Source organism: Mastacembelus armatus, chromosome 6, assembly GCF_900324485.2.
Source record: "Mastacembelus armatus chromosome 6, fMasArm1.2, whole genome shotgun sequence".
Classification (NCBI taxonomy): domain Eukaryota; kingdom Metazoa; phylum Chordata; class Actinopteri; order Synbranchiformes; family Mastacembelidae; genus Mastacembelus; species Mastacembelus armatus.
The window spans coordinates 23,075,582-23,096,530 of record NC_046638.1 but is presented as its reverse complement, the minus strand read 5'-3'; the positions used below and the strand labels follow the sequence as shown (position 1 = coordinate 23,096,530).

At 40.6% G+C, this 20,949-nt stretch overlaps 1 protein-coding gene across 2 annotated transcripts in view; it reads right to left on the bottom strand.

Moving 5' to 3' along the window:
• LOC113132514 (transcription factor Maf-like) overlaps nt 1-20,949 on the bottom strand; it is a 43,243-nt gene that overhangs the window by 7,943 nt on the left and 14,351 nt on the right. The window contains exon 3 of one of the 2 annotated variants that reach the window (XM_026310657.1): nt 12,179-12,315. The exons of the other annotated variant lie outside the window; for it this stretch is intronic. The gene's annotated coding sequence lies outside the window, so the exon portion shown is untranslated. Of the gene's footprint in view, nt 1-12,178; nt 12,316-20,949 lie in introns of those variants that run through there. 2 annotated transcript variants of the gene reach the window in all.

Here is a 20,949-nt window from a genome sequence, read left to right as displayed (position 1 = left end):
CCACATAGAGACAAACAACCTCACACACTCACACTCACTCCTATGGGCAATTTAGAGTCACCAATCAACCTGACATACATGTTTTTGGACTGTGGGAGGAAACCAGAGTACCTGGAGAAAACCCACACAAGCACAGGGAGAACATGCAGACTCCACACAGAAAGACCCCTGATGGGTTTCACACCAGGAACCTTGTTGCTGTGAGGCAACAGTGCTAACCACTCATCCACCGTGCTGCTCATGAGTTCTGTAAAATCAAGTCAGGTTTTCCATATGGACAAATATTAAAACATACAAAACTGCACCTGAACTAAAAATACAAAGCAACATATGTAGTTAACAACAAATGAATGTAAGAATAAAAAGGCAAAAATGTCATTAAGCACACTGGCAGGATTATCAGTAACAACAACAGAAGAAGAAGAGACTACTGTATGTTTGTTGTGAAAAACTGGTTCATAACTCTGAAAGAATACAAGTGTGTGTTCAACTGAAGAGTGACTGTGTGTAATAAAAACAGAATGGGAGACGAATTGCCTCTCAAAAACACACTCACATACCCACGAGATTAATTACAAGTACCGTAAATCACTGTGCAATTAATTAACTCATCCTTAGTAATGAGTGTGTGTGTGTGTGTGTGTGTGTGTGTTTGAACTGTGCGTACTGTGTCACACTGGCAGCCCCTCCATCTCTCCACCTCTCGCCCTGTCCCCTCTCTAATTGCTTCCCTCTCTATTAAAATGCTGTGACATCACTCAACCCTCTGTTAGAGCAGGCCAAGACACCAGGCAAACACACACACACATACACACACAACCACACGCTCGCATTGAGCCACACACACAAACAGGTTGTCTTATAGAGCATGGATTGTGTGGCAGGATGCTGAGACAAAACAGGAGAGGTTTAGTCTCTTTCAAAGTATGGCAGGAGTCAGAGCAAGTCAGAGCTGAAGCAGCAGCAGGGTCGACAGAGAACTGAGCCGAGAGAGTTCACATCTATCAGGAAACAACGGTGGCTCTGATGATGCATTAAATCTGTTGAGTCACCACCAGAAAGCTGCTAGACATTCACAGCTCATGCATTCTGTATGTTTTATTTGTGATTGGGGTAATGCTTATATGTCTGCATGATGTACTCTATTATGTTTGTTATAGACAAAATTACAAAAACTAACAAATGTAATGCACAGCAGTAGAGGGTTATTTTGAATAATCAAAGATCATTTGGATCATTTTATTCATAACATATATTACTTTAAATATTTATTATTATTTATTATTATTATTATTAAATATTTTATTATTTATTTTTTCTGTATATTATTCTGCACTCTTTGTTCTATTTAATTGATCTTGTCTATCATAAGGTGATGTACTGTTAAAGTGCTGTATAAATGAATGAAAACAACACTAAGAACAACAGATTAAAAATGTAGTTTTCTTTGTCTCTTACATATTTTAATATTTGTCAAATAGTGCAGCTGAATTCACATAGTTCTAATATATATTCCCTGCAAATATCATATTTGCTGTAGTGGGTTGTTTGGCAGGGGCAGCTTATGTATACTTACACAATTCTCTGTGCTCATCTGAATAGAGTGAGTATATGCTGCATGTATGCATAATAGTGCGTGCACTGGGTGAAGTACAAAAAAATCCATCAATGAAAGTGATTTTTAGTTATTACTAGATCCTGATTCTGATTCATCCAAGTACAAGATGAAAAACATGACAATAAACCAGCAAGTAATGTCTAATGGCCCCCTCCCCGCTCTCTTTCTCTCATTCCCCCTCTCTCGGAGCTAATCTGATTGGTGCATAAATCATGCTGACATCAGCATGGGTGGAAGTTGGCCTACTCCTACACACGCGTACATGCAGACGCACACACCGAGACCAAGGCTCCTTAGTGAGGTGAGAGCGGTGGCGTGCTCCACGGTGATCATGAGGACAGTGGATAACAGATCTACCTTTTATCATTCCCTGACTTTCCCTGACATTTAAAAAGCCATTAACACCACCGAGATTCACCCTCGTGTACATTTCATATGGAGGCACCCCCACCAACACCCACACCCACCCACACACACACACACACACACACACACACACACACACTCCTTCCTTGCCATTCACTCACACCATTTCCACAGTCACACGTGTGTAAATGATCTCAGTGATAACACAAAGCCAGAGCGCCAGTGAATTATACCTTAATAAGCTTTTCACACCTGCTCTACTTTTCTGTAAGATTAAAGAAAAGAGATTCAGCCCACTGCTGGTGTGTTTTAATGGCAGTAAGACACAGCTAGTGATACACTTATTGATTCCTTGTTGAAATCAATGAGGATTTGGGGCACTGAGATCCTAGATGACAAATGGACAGTAAGTGGCTGTTGTCTTAGAGTGACTGCCTTTGTGAATAGTAATTATCCACCGATTCAGCCACATATACACACGTACACCCCAAACACTAACAGCATAATAGTATTTACTGCTGAGCACTGTATTAATTTATGGCCCATTATTGTAAAGCGTATCGTTACAAAGCGAGAGAGCATTTATTGTAATCAGAAAACTGATAGAGAATGGAAACACTGCTAATGTGTGTAATGTGCTCACACATAGTCTGCCTGACAAAACTGTACAGCAGCTAATGCAGCGAATGACATATGGCCTCACTCTTCGTTGTTAGCATTTATTAGTGTGAAACAGCTATCAACTAATTATATTCCATTGTGTCTGTGTGGAAAAACAAGTAGGAAACATGCTCCGCAGTGATACAGTGGTTACCCCACCACTTAATCTGCAGGACGTTAACATGAAACTGAGAAAGTGCGTAGCTTGGCTGGGCCAGCAGTGTGAGTCATGACTAGCAGTGATATACAGCAGATACAGATATTGAGTCCAGTCATTTAAATGCATGTTATTGTAATTCTGCAGATGGCGCAGGCACATTTGGTGATTATGAATCAGACCTTTTAAAACTCTTCTTAAAACAGCTCTACTGTAAATCTTAACAGCCCCGGGGGCAAACAGAGACTTTTAGAAGACAGAAGCCATGTTTGCATTTGGAACATCATGACATTCAAAGTCACAGAGGGCTGTAGGGAAGGGCTGTAGGGAAGGGCTGACTCTTGGTTTAAAGGCAGTAAGGGTCATGGGTGTGAAATAACTGGCATAAATGGAAGAAAAATTACATAGGGAAGAGATGGGTCTTTGAAATTCAGACAGATCTAATGTCAAGGAGAAAGGCAAAAAAACTGGCCTTTTAAAAGAGAGAAAGGTTTGATGCACTGTTCGATGTCTGTAAAACAAACTCCCAGAGCAGTGTTTGTATTTTTTATTCTGCTTATGTGTATCTGTTCCTGAGAAGGTGATGCAGAATGAAATGTATTTTTTTTTTGTTTAAGGCAGCGAAGGCTTGGAGCATGTGTTGGAAACAACAGCTAGATTCTGGGTAAATACTTTACTGAGTGAGGGTGGAGGAGGAGGTGGCGGTGGTTGGGGAGGAAAAGGTCTAAACAAAGAAAGTCCTATTCTCTCTATCATCTCCTACGTAGGTCTGCTCCACCGAAGATATGGCACTGACAGAGTTTGACTCGCTCTTAGCTGCATTTTTAATGCTGCAGGCCAAACAGCCTGCAACTCTAGATAGTAGGTATACTTACTCTCGTCTGTTTTCAACACAAGTGAGAAAGTTTGGCTTTAATTCACATCTCTGTTATTAGAGTTTCCACTCACGTTAATATGCGGCTGCATTTATCTTTGCTCATGAACATAATGAGCTCAAAGACTGAAGATGTGCCCCCAGAGTGATGTGTTGTTTATCATTTTCTCTCCACTTAAGCTCTATTTTGTCTATCATCCTCCTCTGTGCATCATTTTGTATTCAGTACACAGTTTTACAGTAGCGTCTGGTCTCTGTTGGGCTGTGTTGCAGAGGAGTGTAATGCACTGGGTCTCACCCCATGTCTGTTGTAAGTCAGGCAACCAGCCAGACAACCTCCCACCAGACAGAAAGCTTTGAATGGTGGGATTTGTGAGAGATGCGCAACAAGAAGGGATGTTCCTGTGACTCATATCAACAGAGCTATGTCAAAAATGTATTTAAAAATTATTTGGAAAAAAGAGAAGGTGAAAGAGAGAAGAGAACAGTGACTCAAAAGATGTGAGAAAGAGGAGGGAAGTACTACAAAGATATAATCATGAATAGCAATGAGAGAGGAGTGAATGAGCAGGTTGTAGGTGGAGAGAGGCCCAGTGAGTTATGGGAGAGGTAGAGTGAGTGAGAGGGTGGAGAGAGAAAAAGAGAGCAGCCAGACCGACAGGATGAGTTATAGACCCAGAGAGGGAGAGAGAGCTTTCACACATGGAGACAGCCCGGTGATTTAGGGCTAAAGGACACTGAGACAAGCTCTGTTGCGAAAGGTGATAGACCTAAAGAGCAGACAGTAACAGATCCACTGCAACACTACAGCGCTGACTGTGTCAGCACTGGAGCATCTGTGCCTGCTCTCTTATCTTATCTACACAAGCATTCATGCACCACGTTATGACGACAAGAGCGTCAGCAAAGCACTTTACTATTCAAAAGAGATGCTTTCCAATGAAGGCAGTAAGCACATGTTTATCTTGTGTACCTCGCTGTAATGATAATGTGCACATACAGAGCACAGAAAAAGGCAAGAAAACACCAAGTTCCCACCAATACTAAAACTCAACCCTTTAAATTAAACAAAACAAGTCATTTGTCATTGCCCTCCAACAACATGACCTCGTGACGGTTTCTTGGTCTGACACCAACACACGTTACGTTGCAAACACAGATACAGATGAGCACCAAATTATTTTTAACAGACTGAGGGATCACCAGGAATATGAAATTGTTCTGCCTACGCTGCTCTTCATAGCAGGTGATGACGATTTTTCTGAAATGTGTGTGAGCAACAGTGGCGTTTTGAGTCTTCATGCTGACATTTGTCGCAGGTCTCTCCTCTCTCATGTCAGAACAAAGATATGCAGGTTAGGTTATGAATGGGAGTGAATGTGACTGTGAAAGTCTGAAAGAACCACAGAAGACAATATAAAATTGTTTCCTGTAACAACTACCACTAAAATGCCATGCTGCCCCTCCTTGAGACAGTGCCAGTAATTAGTGCATGGTGAGTAACCTCGCTGTTTATCTACAAACACCATTACAGTTGAGTAAACCAGTCATATTTATTTCAGTGTATGTGTGTGTTGGTACAGAGCCTGCATTTTAATAGCTGCAGGTATTTGTATGGCGGCGTGATCGTGTCCATATTTGGGCAGTGTGAGGCCAGTCGACCTTCTCGCTCATTTGCATGCGCTGGCCCCTCCTGACTGAGAGATGCCATGACCTTTATTAGCTAATTAAGAAACATAACAGACATAAACCTGACAGAATGGACATGCATACATACACACACACAAACGCACACACTGAGTGTGGCTGCTGACGGAATGAGGATGGGGAGAAAAGGAGCAGACGGGGCAGACTGGGGAAAAAAGATGAACTGAGAGAAATTTGGCATTCATCAAACTGAAACTAGCACAGCCACACGTCCACATATGTCTGTGTGCAAATACCCTGTAATAACAGCCTCTCGGAGGAAGTGTTACCACACACACACACACACACTCTTAATCGTTACATTTGCCAGCAGACATTCAAGCATTATAGTATTACAGCAGTAGTTTCTCTTAATCACATACTGAGCTCCTTTAAATCTCTGTGTGCTGGAATAAGAGAAGTAAATCTCTCTGTCTCTGCTGTCTACTGCCACTTAAGTGTAGTCGGCCTCTTGTTCTTTCCTCCCTCGTCCTCTAAGGACTCATAATATGATGCTAGACCCCTCAGGCTATAGGAAAAGGTGGAAGTGAGTGTGAGTGTTTTCTCTCACACTACAGACAGCACAAAGACAAGAATGTCAACTACAACACACACACACGCACACACACACACACACACACACACACACACACACACAAAGCTGCACACATTTGCATTGACACAAATTCTAACACAAATGTACAGATGCGCACACACACACACACACAAACACTGATGACGCACAAATTGAGGGTGTTATCTCCCACACCTTCCCACTGTTCATTGTGTGTTAATCTGTGCAGTAATCTACAGAGTGGGCAGATTATAATCTGACAAGCACCATTTTGAGGTTTGTAGGATTATGCAATCAGCTTCCCTCCCACCGCACATCGCACAGCTGAAGATACAATGGAAACATACTCACTTGTACTCACACACATACACAGTGACATATTTTATTATGTTACACTTTTCTCAAAGTTTTCTAGGTTTCTAACATAATTCAGACTAAAATCTATGTTGTGACCTTTTTTAACAGAGACATAAAAAATATATATGTATATTTCAAAACAGCCACAGCCTGTTTCCATTAGTGAGACAAATAGATATGTATGAGAAATGTAGAAACATGAATGGATGGTTTAAAAACAAGAAGGGACACGGAGATTGAAAGCTACGACCTCTCAGTGCGACCATGTGTCAGTCTATCTGTCACTATGACAGGTCAGCAACAGAGGGGAACCCCGACCATCTCGGTCCACAAAGCTGCACACAGGGACTTCACACACTGACTGACAGAGCCAAGGGCTGTCCTGTCCACAGCATATCACGCTCTGCAGTAATGCCTGACGCTCTGGCTGCATATCTGAGGCAAACAGCCCACCCTCCTTTCTTCTTCAACGCAGCAAGCATTTTTTTGCAGAATAAGTGTTGATATGGAACAGCTCTAAACAATCAGAAAATGAAAGTTGGGATCCTTGTTCTTGTATTGAGGAATCAGAAACTAATCTGTTTCAATTTGATTGTGTCTCCTGAGCGGGCCACCAGAGAATTGTGTATGTCTGTAAACGACTGATTCCTCATTTTTGAAACATGAAGGCACCAGAGGTGTGCAGCAAAATCACTTCAAGAAATCGCAACAAATTGCGCTGTTACAGTTTGTTGTCCACTGTCACAGTGAAAGCAGGGGCTCTTATGCTCTTACACCAGCTTTTCCTCTGGAAATTTGCAAGGGGCCAAGTTCAAAATTTAACTTATTTATTTTTGAAGCCTCCCATTGATATTGTTACTGCACTACACTGACTTAACATTTGATTAGACGCATCTGTCCAATCTGTGCAATTCAGCATATCAGTTCAGTGTGTCATCTGTTAAGCCTACAGTATTCAGTGTTGTCGCTGTGTGACAGAGTTATTGATTCAACAAATGTTTGAGTTCTTCACTGCTTTTGCTCAGCCATGTTTTGATTTGTGGTGTTCTAGTGTCCCATACCACCAGGGGCAGTTCTAGGATTTCATCCTTAGGGGGGCTTAGCCCTCACTGTTGTCGCTGATAACACTACCTTCGTCCTATAACCACCTACACGTCACAAGACAAACCGTTGCACATGCATGTGCAGAATAGCAGAGAGAGAGAGTGAAAAAAAAAATAAATAAATATAAACTTGGATTTTTTTTTTCAATCAACATGTTCTGAATTTCTTATTTTCATTTTTATTTTAAAAAGTAAAAATTATACTTTCAATAAATTTTGATTGATATTTGAGCCGTCCCTGCATACCACCATTAACTAGGCCCTCAAAAACATGTATTGTACAATAAGCTTCACAAAAGCTTATCTTGTCTAGTCTATTTAATAAACTCTACATGACCTTTCTGTCCCTTTGGCAGGGAATTTTTTTCTCATGTAGACACAAATGTAAGTCTGGTTCTACAGTGGCAGGAACGTTGGGGTTTTAACTTCTCATACATCGAAGATGTTGATGACAAACACCATCATTAATAAATTTAACTTTTTACCAATAATATCACTAATTTAGAGCACATGAAGAAAACAAAAAAGAAGAAAGATGGAGAAGAGGCAGGATGCTTTTTTTTTTCATTGCAACTACAACTGACCTTTCATTCTGATTGTACAATCAGGACACGTCACCAAGGGGAAAAATGTGGCGTGAAGAAGAAGTTGAAAAGAACTTTTACACAGCAAAATGACATGTCAGACAGATGTCACCAGGAACATTACTCACTGCTATAAGTTATTAACAGGCCTATGATTTCCTGCTTTAACAAGCCAAAATGTCTGAAAAAGGGTGATTGGGAATGACAGACGAGTACTCAGACAAGAGACTTTAAGATTCAGATTTATTCAGAAATACAGTGAAGAATGAAACCATCTGCATAAATAATGATACACTAATTAAATTGATCCTAGAGAGAACTGGGCCATTGAATGAGTATGACAAATGACATACAAACAAACAAAAATACTCCACTACATGTAGAAACACTGCGTCCTATTTAAGTAAATATGTAAACCAAAATGTACTTTGATAGTAACACTACTAACTATGGAGTAAAATGTGAGTTTCTAAACTGTGGCAATGCATCATGTTCTAAAGATGATATATGTCTGACCTTTAAACTGGACAGGAATGGCATGAAAATTGTAATTTGAAAAGTAACAACAGCAGAAATATGTAGTGTAGTACTCCCTTTGCCTCCCGTAGTGGAGTAGAAGTATGAAGGTGTGTAAAATAGACATGCTCTAGTAAACTACAATTACCTTAGATTTGTATTGAAGCACAGCACTTGAGTAAATGTACAATCCAGCACTGCTGACTTGACTAAGTATTACATCTGTGTCTTTGCGCTGTATATTCTGTCTCTCCCTCTGTGTCCCCGTTCGTCTCTCTGTGTGGGCTCTGGCTTTTTGTTTGTTTGTGTTTGCCACTTGCATCTGTAGTGTGATGGCTAAGGCTGTGATTTTTATCCTCCCAACATTACAGTAAATACTCAGACAAAACGCAGTGCACTCCGAGGAGCCTCAGGCCAGGGCAATCAATCAGGAGAAAACAACACAGAGATCAGGCTGTTTCTGCTCCATAAAACAGCTTTCAGAACAACAGCAGCCATGCAGTGTCTGGGATGTAGAATTAATACGCTCTTGCTTTCTCTCTGTATTTTTTTTCACCACCTTCCCTTTCAATCACTACATCAAAAATTCTCACAAAAAGCAGAGTGGGAGCTGTTAAACGTATTTGTGATGGAGCTTCTTCTTTACTGGTTTTCTTACAACCAGTTGAGTGTTCCCCAAGAAAACCCAGCAGCGGATGAAATGCATTGAGTCAAACCAAAACCAAAACCAGAGCTTGAATCCTGAACGTCTGTAATGCAACAGAGAGCCAGCAGAGTGTTTTCTATAGGCTATAGGATCACGGATAATGTTGTATAAATATTTGATGGTTTTCCTATCAGGGACGTATATGGCCAAGAGAGTGCAGCATTAAGCTTGATGATCAAAGAGAACCTGCAGGCATGCTTTCACACACGCACACACACAGAAACAGCAATACATGCATGCAATCAGGTAGGGCAAACACACATTAATGACAAAACACACACAAAACTCGCACACACGCGTATAGAATATAAACTGTATATGCAACATGGACTGCTCTGTCTGCACTGCACTGCATTGGGTTTCACTTTCAGTGTGTGCTTGGTTTACAGATGTTGATCATGTCTCGCTGAGCTTGCAATGAAAAGACAGATTCTTTACCGCTGCCACTCTCACACAGCACCTTGTTATGCTTTTGATAGCAACTAGAAAAGCTTTGTGAAGGCTGCAAACATTACATGGCCTTTGTAAAGTTTTGTTAAGACACTTTACCTCCGACTTGTTAACATATGTCTCAGATATTATGTATTTCCTCTTGAATGTAGAGCGATTAGCACTAGCGGATGACTGATTGTGTTAAATTGCTATATGCTGATATGACTGCCCCCTCTACACAACTGAAAGTGTCCCAATTTCTTTACATCTAGCAAGTGTGAAATGTCAGTCTGTGTATAATCTTACAGCGATCAGCCCTATAGAGAGCAGAGAGATAAAGAGTGTTTTTCTCCTTCAGAGGCATATGCAGATGGCAGCTGATGTATGATATTAACCTTTGATATTGTAACTCCTGTCTATACTACCCCCACTCTCTCAAACACACACTTATACGCTCAACCACACACATTGCATACTAATCATATTGATCCACCTTTAGAAAGACAGCCCTGTCGTTTTTCTCCCTCTTGGTCAAAATCTGTGTGTGAGTGGTTGGGAAATGATGCAAAATTGTCACATATTTTATTTAGAAAGTCAAGATGTATTTTAAGTGTGTAATAACTTTTCCCGACCATCCCAAAGTAAGTAAACCTGCCATACAGTATGTGCAGTATATTTTACACAAATTAATTTGATAAATGTCTCGGTCCTCGTGCATTTTTTTTTTTGGTTTGGATTGCTTGTCAGTAGCAACATTTTTTGAGACAAATGGGCTCCTCGGTTTTAGTGTCGCTCCTCTCTTTGTCTACTGAATCGTCAGATTTAGCACGGAGGGGAAAAAAAGCACAGAGGGAGGATGAGAGAGGAGGCAAAGTATAAAAACAAATTGGCGCAGAGGGATGAGAGTGAGATATCAAAAGACTGGATGGTGAGGGATGAATGAAATAGAGTATCAGACGTGCTGTGGTCTCTGAGGTCAGGGTCTATATCACTCTCTGCCTCTGAAACAACAACCATCACAACAAGCACGAGGGAGCCAGCCAATCTGGGATACTGTATTGTTCACTATCTGTTGAAGAAAACAGCTTGGTCTCTTTCTTGCTCTCTCTTTTTCTTACACACACACAGACAATCACTCCTCACTGTTCATATCTGGAGAGAGAGAATAGCGCATGTTCCTTATTGTCCCCTTAGTGGTGATGTGGGGGTGTGTGTTAGGGCTTGATTGTTACTGGTTTACATAAGGGTATTAAACTCTAGCATAGCCCTATCTATCTGAGCCAGGCAGATATATTTGTGTTGTGGCTCCTTTATGCATTTGTTATTTCCAAAGAGGATTGGGATGCACCAGTGGAAGAGAGGATAGATAGCCTGCTGATATTACCCTCTTCCTCTCTCCCTCGCTTCCTCCTTTTTCGTCTAAAAACCCAACTCTTGTGTGTTTGCGAGTGTGTATATGTGTATAATTATCTGGCTGTGTGTTTGTGTATTGCCTCCAGAAACAAAGGCGGGTAATTAATTAAAGAGAAGTGCACTTTGGCGCCATTGTCCTCTTCAACAACTCTAACAGTGCTCAGCAAAACAGCATTCAGTGATATTACTTGTAATAATAGCTGTTCTTTCAATCTGAAATAGTCTGGAATTGGGGCTGTATTAGCTAAGCATTGTGTAGATGCATTTAACTAAGCCAACATAATGTGCAAATAAAGGTTTACTGTCTATTTAAGTAATACAAAAACAAACCCTACTGTACATAAATGCAAGTGGTGAAGTATATTTACAGAGTGCAGTTTGAAAGAGATTTTTCAAATTATTTGTGTTGCTTTCTACTTCACTACTTTTCCAAAGAATCGTTTGCTTTTCACACCATGATGGTTTTTACAACTACTTAAGATGAATTTAATTTTTTAATAAATCAAATGATCTGTCAATAAAGTACAAGGCACTGTTACAGATTGATAAGATATTCTTGATATGTAACAGAAATTATGCATATCAATCAATCCATTTGTAGTAATAATGTGGTATTAGAAGTACTAGTATTCATAAATATATATATATACTACATTTTTATACTATAGTTCTAATTAAATTTAATAACTCTAAGGCACTCATGACTGGACACCCAAGCATAAACAAGCAGTATGAATAATATAGCAAAACACAATAATAAAGAAGTGTATATGAAGTAAATGTCCTCATACCAGTCCATAACTATATTATAGTGTAGTCTATAAGACTAAAAAATAACAAACCAGTCTGCAAAATAAATTAAATTTTACTTTTGATCATTAAGTACACACTTGTGTAACTTAAGTAAAATTTGGAATGCATTCTGCCTTTACTTGTAATTTACAATCTCTAAATTATTACATTTTCACTTCAGTATGGGGGATCTAAATTTTCAAAATTACAACCCTAAAATAAATTCAGAATCACATCTTTATCGTGCTCATCCCTGAGAGGACAGCTGTTATTTTGAGAATACCACAATATGCATGTGTCTGTGCACTTCTGAGGATCAGGCAGGAGAGATTAAATCAAAGTGGAGTCAATAACTTCATCCCTCCCTCCCGGTCTCCTCTGCTGTGCTGCTGGGAATGCCTGCTGCTCTCTCTCTCTGGCTCGTGAAAGAGGAGGACAGGATGGGGTTCAACACGATGACATCAGGGAAGAGTCGTGCTACAAATACAGAGGATGATCTAAGACTTTGGCACAGACTTATAGATGCACACATTTTTCCACACACGCAGAGAGAACAGCTTCCTCACTGTGTCTGAATGATAATGAGCTAAATTCTCTTTTCTCCCAACCTGAGAGCCTGAGTCCAGTCATGGCCAGAGCCTCAGGTAAATCAATATCATCATCCATAATCTTTATTGTGGGATGAAACACAGCATAAATCAGCACAAAGTCATCCCTCTCTTTAGCAGCCTACAATTGCATGCAGCACTCTCCTGGGCCAACAACACTTTCTTTTCAGTACAGAGGGGCTGTCTCCCAGTGTCTCCAGTGTCTGCAGCACCTGCTCATGCATCATGTCAGATATTTGTTTGGTGGTTTTGACTGTGCTGTGTCTGCAGTGGATGTGAAAGGTGAGTTGAGAGAGTGGTGTCGATGTCGGGTTGAGAGGAAGAAATTGTCTTCTAGTGGAGTAGGATGATGTTTGAGTTGTTAAATCTCCTTTGAAACGGTGTGTGTTTAAGCAAGACAGAAACGTCTGTGTGTACATGTCGGTGTGACTCGAGTCTGCGTGTGCATCTCCCAGCTCTTCTCCCTTTGAGTGTGAGTAATGAGGTTTGGAAAAGAAAGCTTAGGCAAATCCTCTCATCAGTCTTCACTCCTTCAATACCCAATCAGCAGGCTAATTCAATACCCAATCACAGGGCTAATAGCATTCAGCTGAGAGGAGAGCCAATGAGAACTCACCTAATGGACCTTGGGGAATAACGAGCTGGATAAAAAGTTAGTGCAAAAAGAAGGCAGATTTTCGTTTTCTGTAAAGAAAATGTCCTGTGGAATTATCTCAGTTTGGTGTCCAATTGCCTGCCACTGTAGCTGAGAAGCACAGGAAAAATCTCTCATTAAACTGTTCCAGACATTTGTGTCTACTTGAGCATGTCAAAGGAATGAGTGTGATGCTACATTCACTTCAGCAGCTAAAACTAAAAAAGAGAGATATTTTTGTCAATTCCTCCTACATCACAGTTTAGCACAGTACTTGTTTATTATCGAAGAACAGCACGCGGCTCTATGACATTTAACATGCAAACAGATCCACATTTCCGTTGCTCATTTTTCCCTCTGGAGCTGTGAATGTTGGATGCATAAGTGCACGGGGCTGCAGGAGTGTCCCAGCCATTGTAGTCTCACAAATCCCCTCTTCCTGACACGCACTGAATAAACTGTCACAGGCGATACATAGTGTCTCCATAAAGCCTGCCATCAAACTGTTACTACCTCCACAGCTTCAGTCCACTGCACCAACAACACAAACAAATCACACTGCGGTGCGTCCCACTGTTTTTCAGGTGAGTGTGTGTGTGATATACTGTAAAGTGGGGTACATACATGACTGTGTTTTCTGATATGATCATACACCATATAACCTTCTATATCTTGCTTGGTTGCAATCCATATTGACCTCCCTTTCCCGAGTTGCCCACCCCCATCCCTCTGCTAAAAGCTTTCCAACGTGCTTCATGGCACATATATGATTTCCTGTTCTTCTGATTTCTGTTTTGTGTTTGGCCATTAAATTAGTACATCAGCATCCATCACATTTATTTTGGTGGTGCATCTCCAAGGCTGATTTAATGTAAACGCTAGTGTCCTTCTTAAAGACAGAATGCATCTACATGGGAAAGTTATTTCTAAAACAAAGAGCAGGAGAAGAGTTTACTGCACATGCACATTGCTTGGCCTATTCTTGCTGTTGTTGTTAGTTTACTTAACTTGAGCAAACCCCTTGAAAAAGATGAATATGACTTCAGGACAGAAAATGCAAATCCAATATCATGCATACATTTTTTATTGTGAGGATTAGGTGGCAGCACCTCATTTTTACTAGGATTCAACCACCAGAGAAATCCAGAAGCAACGTCTTCTCTGCAGTTCTCCTCAAAAGACCAGAATGAAATACAGGTAAAAGGCAATTGTAGGATGGCCTGTGTGTATACCATAAAAACAAATTTCCGCTATTCATCACAAAATAACCATGACTGCCTTAAAGCAGTGAACACCATATGCTAATAATATACTGTAGAAGAGTCTGAGAGTATGTGAGGAGGAAATTTCCCTTTAATCTTCTTCATGGCTACATCTTTTATTGGCGGACAAAGTGAATCTCAGCCTCCAGCCTCAGCCCTGTAGAAATGACAATTGATTTGCAGGTTATTTCCTGCTTCCTGTGAGCTAATTGAAATAAAGTGGGATGGTGGACTTGGGCTCTGCAGCATCTATCAATACTGCACTTGTACAGTAGAGAAAGCCTTGTACCTACTGCTCTGTCTTAACCAATCCCATAGAATATTTTTTTCTGTGGTTGGATCATCATCATGCCAATACTTTAGCTGTGTTCATTCTACCTGGTGTATAAGCATCTCGTTTAACGACTACAGATAAGTAAGCAAAATAAGGCACAGTGTATTGCTTATGAGTGTGTGTGTGTGTATTGTGCCCATATATGTGTGTGTGTATGTGCTTGTTTTGTCATTAAAGTGAGGCTGGGGTTGCAAAGTCTGTTGTAATGTCCATGCAAGCAGAGTTAAGCAATAAACTTAAATGTCTCTCTGCCTCGTAGTGTAATATCAGAAACCTCGTATCAGGCAGGACTGGGGTTATATTAAACTTAAATTATGAATTATGAATGGATGTCATGAAGAGAAGAAAGACGCAGAATCCACCTCCCCTCTTCACCCTCCCCCCACACACACACACTGACAACTGCATAACACCTTTTCCCATCAGTGTAATTATGGTAAACATACCATAGATAAATCTACAGAATCCAGCAACGCACATCTGTCCAAGCCTACGTACAGCAGGAGAGAGGGGAGGAAGCATCTCGGTGCTCATGTATGGAAGGCAACAAAAGAATAAGTGTTGACATGTGTGCATGCTTGTATTTGCAAGCTCAGGAGCTGTGTTTTATTTACTTATAATGTCCCAGCTGTCGTGAGCAGCTGGATTTTACACAGATTAAACTAGAGAGTGTATAGAATCGAATGTACAGTAGAGTCTCTTCACTTTCAGATAAACCACTGCACGAATTTATACCAAGACCTGGCATTTCACATGATCCACGCTCCAGAAACTTAGAATAAGAGTTTTAAGATTTTATTTTCACTTTGCATAGATATAACAAACTGTGAAAACATTGACGTTTATTTGTGATTGGTGATATTTCAGGAGAACTATAAATGTAAATGTTTTGAGAAAACCAACTTAACCTTCTGTACTAAACAACAGCTCATTTATTTGCTTCCTTTTCCTCAAACCATAGTAATGATTTCAGCCAGTGTCTTCTAGTGGTCTGATCAAACTCGTTAAACTGCAAGATACACTGAATCATCATTAAATCTATCTGCATATTACCTGAGCTGCTATAATTAGCTATGAATCTCATTTGAATCTCATTTAAATTCCTCCTATGAATCTCAATTAAACATAGGGATTCAAACAAACAGGCATAGCATTGGAAATGGGCATGTACATACACACACACACACCCACACACACACACACACACACGCACACACTGCACCTGCTGTTATCATCGCTGTTCTTTTAAATGTGTTCAGTTTAATTAATTTGTTTTGATACTCAAGACAAATCCTTTACAAATTCTCATGTGGTAATTAACAGTTATCGTACATTTAATAAGCAAACTGAGATAATGAAACAATTAGAGAGAAACAAGCTGTTTAAAGACTGAAGCAGTGCTTTGAACTAGTGTATATGCTTTTAGTCGTCTTTTAATGGCTTCCGACTTCAATGAGCTACCAGATCATAATAAATGTGTTCACAACTTACAAATCAAACATCCTTCAAAGCAGAATTACAAACCGATAAATTATTAGTTGTAGAAAAAATAAACTTTCAGTAGCGCTGCAACAGTTTAACACAAACACTCGTGTGTCCACACACACACACACACACGCACACACACACGCACACACACACACACACACACACACACACACACATATTCCCTTTCTCTCTGGTGTTATCACAGGGGCCAATTAGTGGGCCCCAGTTTTGTGCTCAGGCATGTGTCAGGGGACCTATAGGGAGCCCGCGAGGCTGCGAGAAGCCTCAGGGTAGCAGGAGAATTATCACTCTTTTCATCTCGCCGTCTCTCACACATCCTTGCATATATCCACTATCTGCTTGGAGCAAACACATTTCCTTTCTTTCTCTCCTTCCCTTGTTTTGTTCTTCAGCAGGCCTTCAGAACAGCAACAAAGGACACCCCCGAATATTATAGCAGGCAAATATTTTGAGCTAACTCACTTAGCTAAGGCTCAGTTGGATGAGGTTCGAACAACACGCATTAATCTGCTCTTACAGATGAATCAGTCAATGGAGTTTACTCATAACCTTCGATGCATCAGAACTGACAACGTTAACGTGTGTGTGCACTTTTAGGTAAGGAAAGGAAAAGTCATCTCAATACATGCTGCGTCTACGCTGTAACATGACTGTTAGTGATGGCGTGTTCAGGGAGACCTAGCAGATTGCTCTAGCACGTGGGAGCTCAACTGAGTGTGTGTGTGTGTGTGTGTGTGTGTGTGTGTGTGTGTGTGTGTAGCTGGTTACTGTGTGCTCGTTCTTGCAGAAGGTTTTATCCCTATCACACTACTTCCCACCCCCTCATCCTTCTTTCTCTCCTCTCATGCCTCTGTGGCCTCCTGCTGAGTGCCTGGTAGGTGGCTCGGATACACACACAAGCACACGCAAACACACACGTAAAAGACAAAAACACACAGCAGGCTGAGGATGGTTGTAGGTCCCTCTCTCTCCTCCACACGTCAGGGAGGAGAGAAGAAGGGGAGGGCAGGAGAGGAAGAGGAGAAGGGGTGGAGGGGACACCTGTCCTCTGTCAAGCCTGCGTCTACCTGTCTGTCTGTGGGCTGATATTTCTCTTTCTGGCAGGTGGCTGAAGACTTGAGTTAGTACAACAAGCGGGAATATTGTTGAATGACAGTGAATCTCATGTGTGAGAGACACTGGTTTAGAAAATAAAATAAAATCAAAGCAAAATAATTATGAATGTAAAAATGCTTATAGGAAACATGTCAAGAATTGTGTCTATATCTGTTTGTTGCTATACAAGTTTTCTTTTTCTTCCTTGTGTGTATTTCTGTGTGGGATTGAGGACAGCAGAGTGGAGGCCGTAGATAAGATAAGCGCTCTTTATTTCTGACAGAGTCATTTAGCTGCGGATGAAGAGAAGAGAGGAGGAGAGGACGGGGAGGAGAGAGTTATAGTTATGGAGCTGTCGGAGGTTTGGGAGTGTTGAATGAAATGAGGTCTGGAGGAGCAGAGGGAAACAAAGGTGGAGAGGGAGAGAGAGGGAGGCGTCTACGTGACCTTGCAGTCAGAGAAACAGACAGACGATGGCGGAGAACCTGTTTCCTCTAAATCATGCGCTCTGCTGTTCTTTATTCTCACTGTAACTCAGTAAACATGTCAGCCTGCAGGGCCCTTGCTATATCTCCCTTCTTCTCAGCCCACTTCTCTGAATCATGTCTTCCTCACTGTTATTCCCCACAATGACTGAAGATGTACCTGTGTTTTAGCACTAAATTGCACCGCACTCACACACTCTCTCACACACATTCATGCAGAGTTATAGAAGGTGTTTCCTTGTCATATATTTGCTTGTATTGAGGCATCAAACTGTCAGAGACCTCTTGTCACTTATACCATTTTCTTCTCCCCCCTCTATTCCTCCTATAAAGAAAAGTATTTATTTTCATTTATCAAAGCTTTTCACCCCTGAGAGAGAGAAAAATTGCAGTGTCTGCAATACTCAGTGTGTGTGTGTGTGTGTGTGTGTGTGTGTGTGTGTGTGTGTGTGTCAGGGGAATGCGTATTGCAATGCTAGGGGTTATTATGAAGAGACTGAGATGCGACAGGAGATTCCTCTGATTGGGAATAAAACACCATCTTATCTATTTAAATACAACCCAATGCAACTTCCCCTACACACACAACACACACATGCATGGATATACACACAAAAAAAGAAGGCATCTACGGAACAACACAAGAAAGTCAAGACTGCAGCACACAACAAAAACTGCAAAAGCTGGCAAATCTCTGCATGTAAACAAACACAAGAACAAATTCACAAAGGGATTTGTAGTAATTAAATTGCAATGATCGCCCTATTTTAGCTTTTACTTTGAAGATAAAAAAAACAGTGTTCGAGCAGAGACATGAGGAAAAACAGTCCTAATAGAACATGAAAAGAACAACTAATTATTCAAAGGAGAGTAGTTACTGTAGGAATAAACAAATAAAAATGGTTTCATGCAAAATTTCAAAAATAATAGTGCAAAAAAACAGATTTTATGACGTTCGCCTGTGACTTACTGCTGAGCTGCAGTGTTATAATCCAGTCCTGCTAGCCTTTGACCATAACCTGCTGACCTCTGCTTGACCAGAAAAGCAGAAACCTGTACTTGACCTATGACCTTGTGGCATCTTTAATGACCCCCTGTAGGAATGCACAACTGCGCATATGTCAGTAAGACAAGAGACACACTAGAGATGGATGCAGTGGAGCCATGTGTGTGTGACAGTAAATAGTGGGAAGAGAAACAGTGATGTATGTCTGAGACTGCAGATGTTCACCCCAGGTGGTCTGATGCTAATAACGTTCCAGTTTTTACAGGCCCTTTAATTCACTCAAGATAACGCCACATAAAATATACAGTATGGAACATCATGATGCACTTTTCCACACCACCAAAATAAACTAAGTGTTAGAAATTGGATTTTAAATGTCCTCTGCCACACTCAGTTCTATCCTGCTCCAGAATATTATGTGCAGAAAAAGCACCGATTTTATGTTTCCTTTTCTTTGCTTAAGAACTGGCTGCTGAAAGACTCGTCTGTTTACTGTAACTGCAGAGTGACATTAAATGTATTAGTTGTATAAGTAATAGATGACAGATGTGACTAAGCCTGTGGCTAACTTCAGTATTCACAGTTAATCCACTGTGACATTACATATGGATTATTGATAACAAGTATTCTTATGGGTGATGAACTCGTTTGATTAATTACACTGAGCTAAGTGGGAAGAGAAACACAAGGCAGTTGTGTTTTGTGACAATTACAAGAGTTAAAAAAATAAAACATATATAGTCTAGTGTCAAAGTGCCATATGTGAGAGAACGTGAAAGAGAGAGAGGGTGTAGTGAAGCCCATGTGGCTACTCTTTCACTTTCTATAGGGAGGATGTTATGTTCCTTACCCTATTTGTCCCTCCTTCCCTCATGTCTCCGCCCTGCCTCCCACTTTGTGACCCCTATGTGTGTTGTCAACTTTGAACCACACCAGATGAGACAGCGTGAAAGAGTGAGAAATCACAAGCCTGCAGTAATAAAACAAACTTGGGCTCAGAGTTTTGGAGCCTGGTGTTATTATCTAAGCTCCTGGGCACTACCACTCCCCTCTGTTAATTCTTCTTATTAAAAATAAGTGTAATCTGGAATAGAGATTTGTCATATTTGTTTTATTCTTCTCACCTTACCAACTACAACACAACACAATAAAAACGTAAAGCTAAAACCAATATATAACATGTTTCTAAAACATATTCCAGTGTTTACACTATCACTGTTACTGAAAAGCCAGTAGGCAGCAAAGATCAGAGAGAATGAACAGTTTCGCCCTGCACTGGAAAAATGAAACGTTTTCACATATTTGAGAGTCTTTGGCAATGCTTCACATACTACACAAGTACAAATACAGTGTTGACTTTGTATTCTACTAGAGTTAATGTGTACACAATTTATTTCACTCCCCAGAATAGAGGCTCGTGTCGCAGGCTTTTGTAATCTTTTGTAATCTTTCTACTGGTAAAAACCACGGCAGGGGCCCGCCACTGTAGAATTAATACACACACAAACACAGCCATGAGATTTATTTCTGCACAGTAGAAACCAATAATATGTTTGAAAAATGATATAGCTCTTTAATTAACAGAGTAAAAACTGCTGCCTGATCTTATGTTATCATGTTCACTCTGCAGACTTACTCAACTCTTCTCAATGGCCTCATTGTTAGGACACCTTTAGTCAGTCAGAGACTGCTGTCTTTGCTGAATGAGAGTTCAGTGTTGGAAAAGAAACCACAGCTTGTCACCTGTTCTCTTTTTCTGCTCTCCACATCTACTTCCAGCCCATTAAAATCATGCCTTTTTTTCCTTTTTTATCATGAATCTTTAATCAGCCTTTTCAAGTGAGTGGGCAGGCTGAGTCTTTGCAGAGCACTGACCTGGGCTGCTGAAACACACATTCTGATATAACTTACTGCATACGGACGCTGCACAGGTTAGACCTCGGTCACATCCCAGGAACTTATAAAACCCATAGTTAATAGTTATTTCTTACATTAATCTCAATTTCCACGCCAGCAGATTAAAAAATACAGGGATTCTGCATCATAAAAATATTTCCATTACACTCTAACAAAGACTAAGGCCACTGTAGTTAAGTTCCATCAGTGTTTGGGAGCTTGAATAGCTGCATGCAGAGCCATCGGTGTGTCTGCTTCGCTGTTTGGACTGAGAGGAAATCC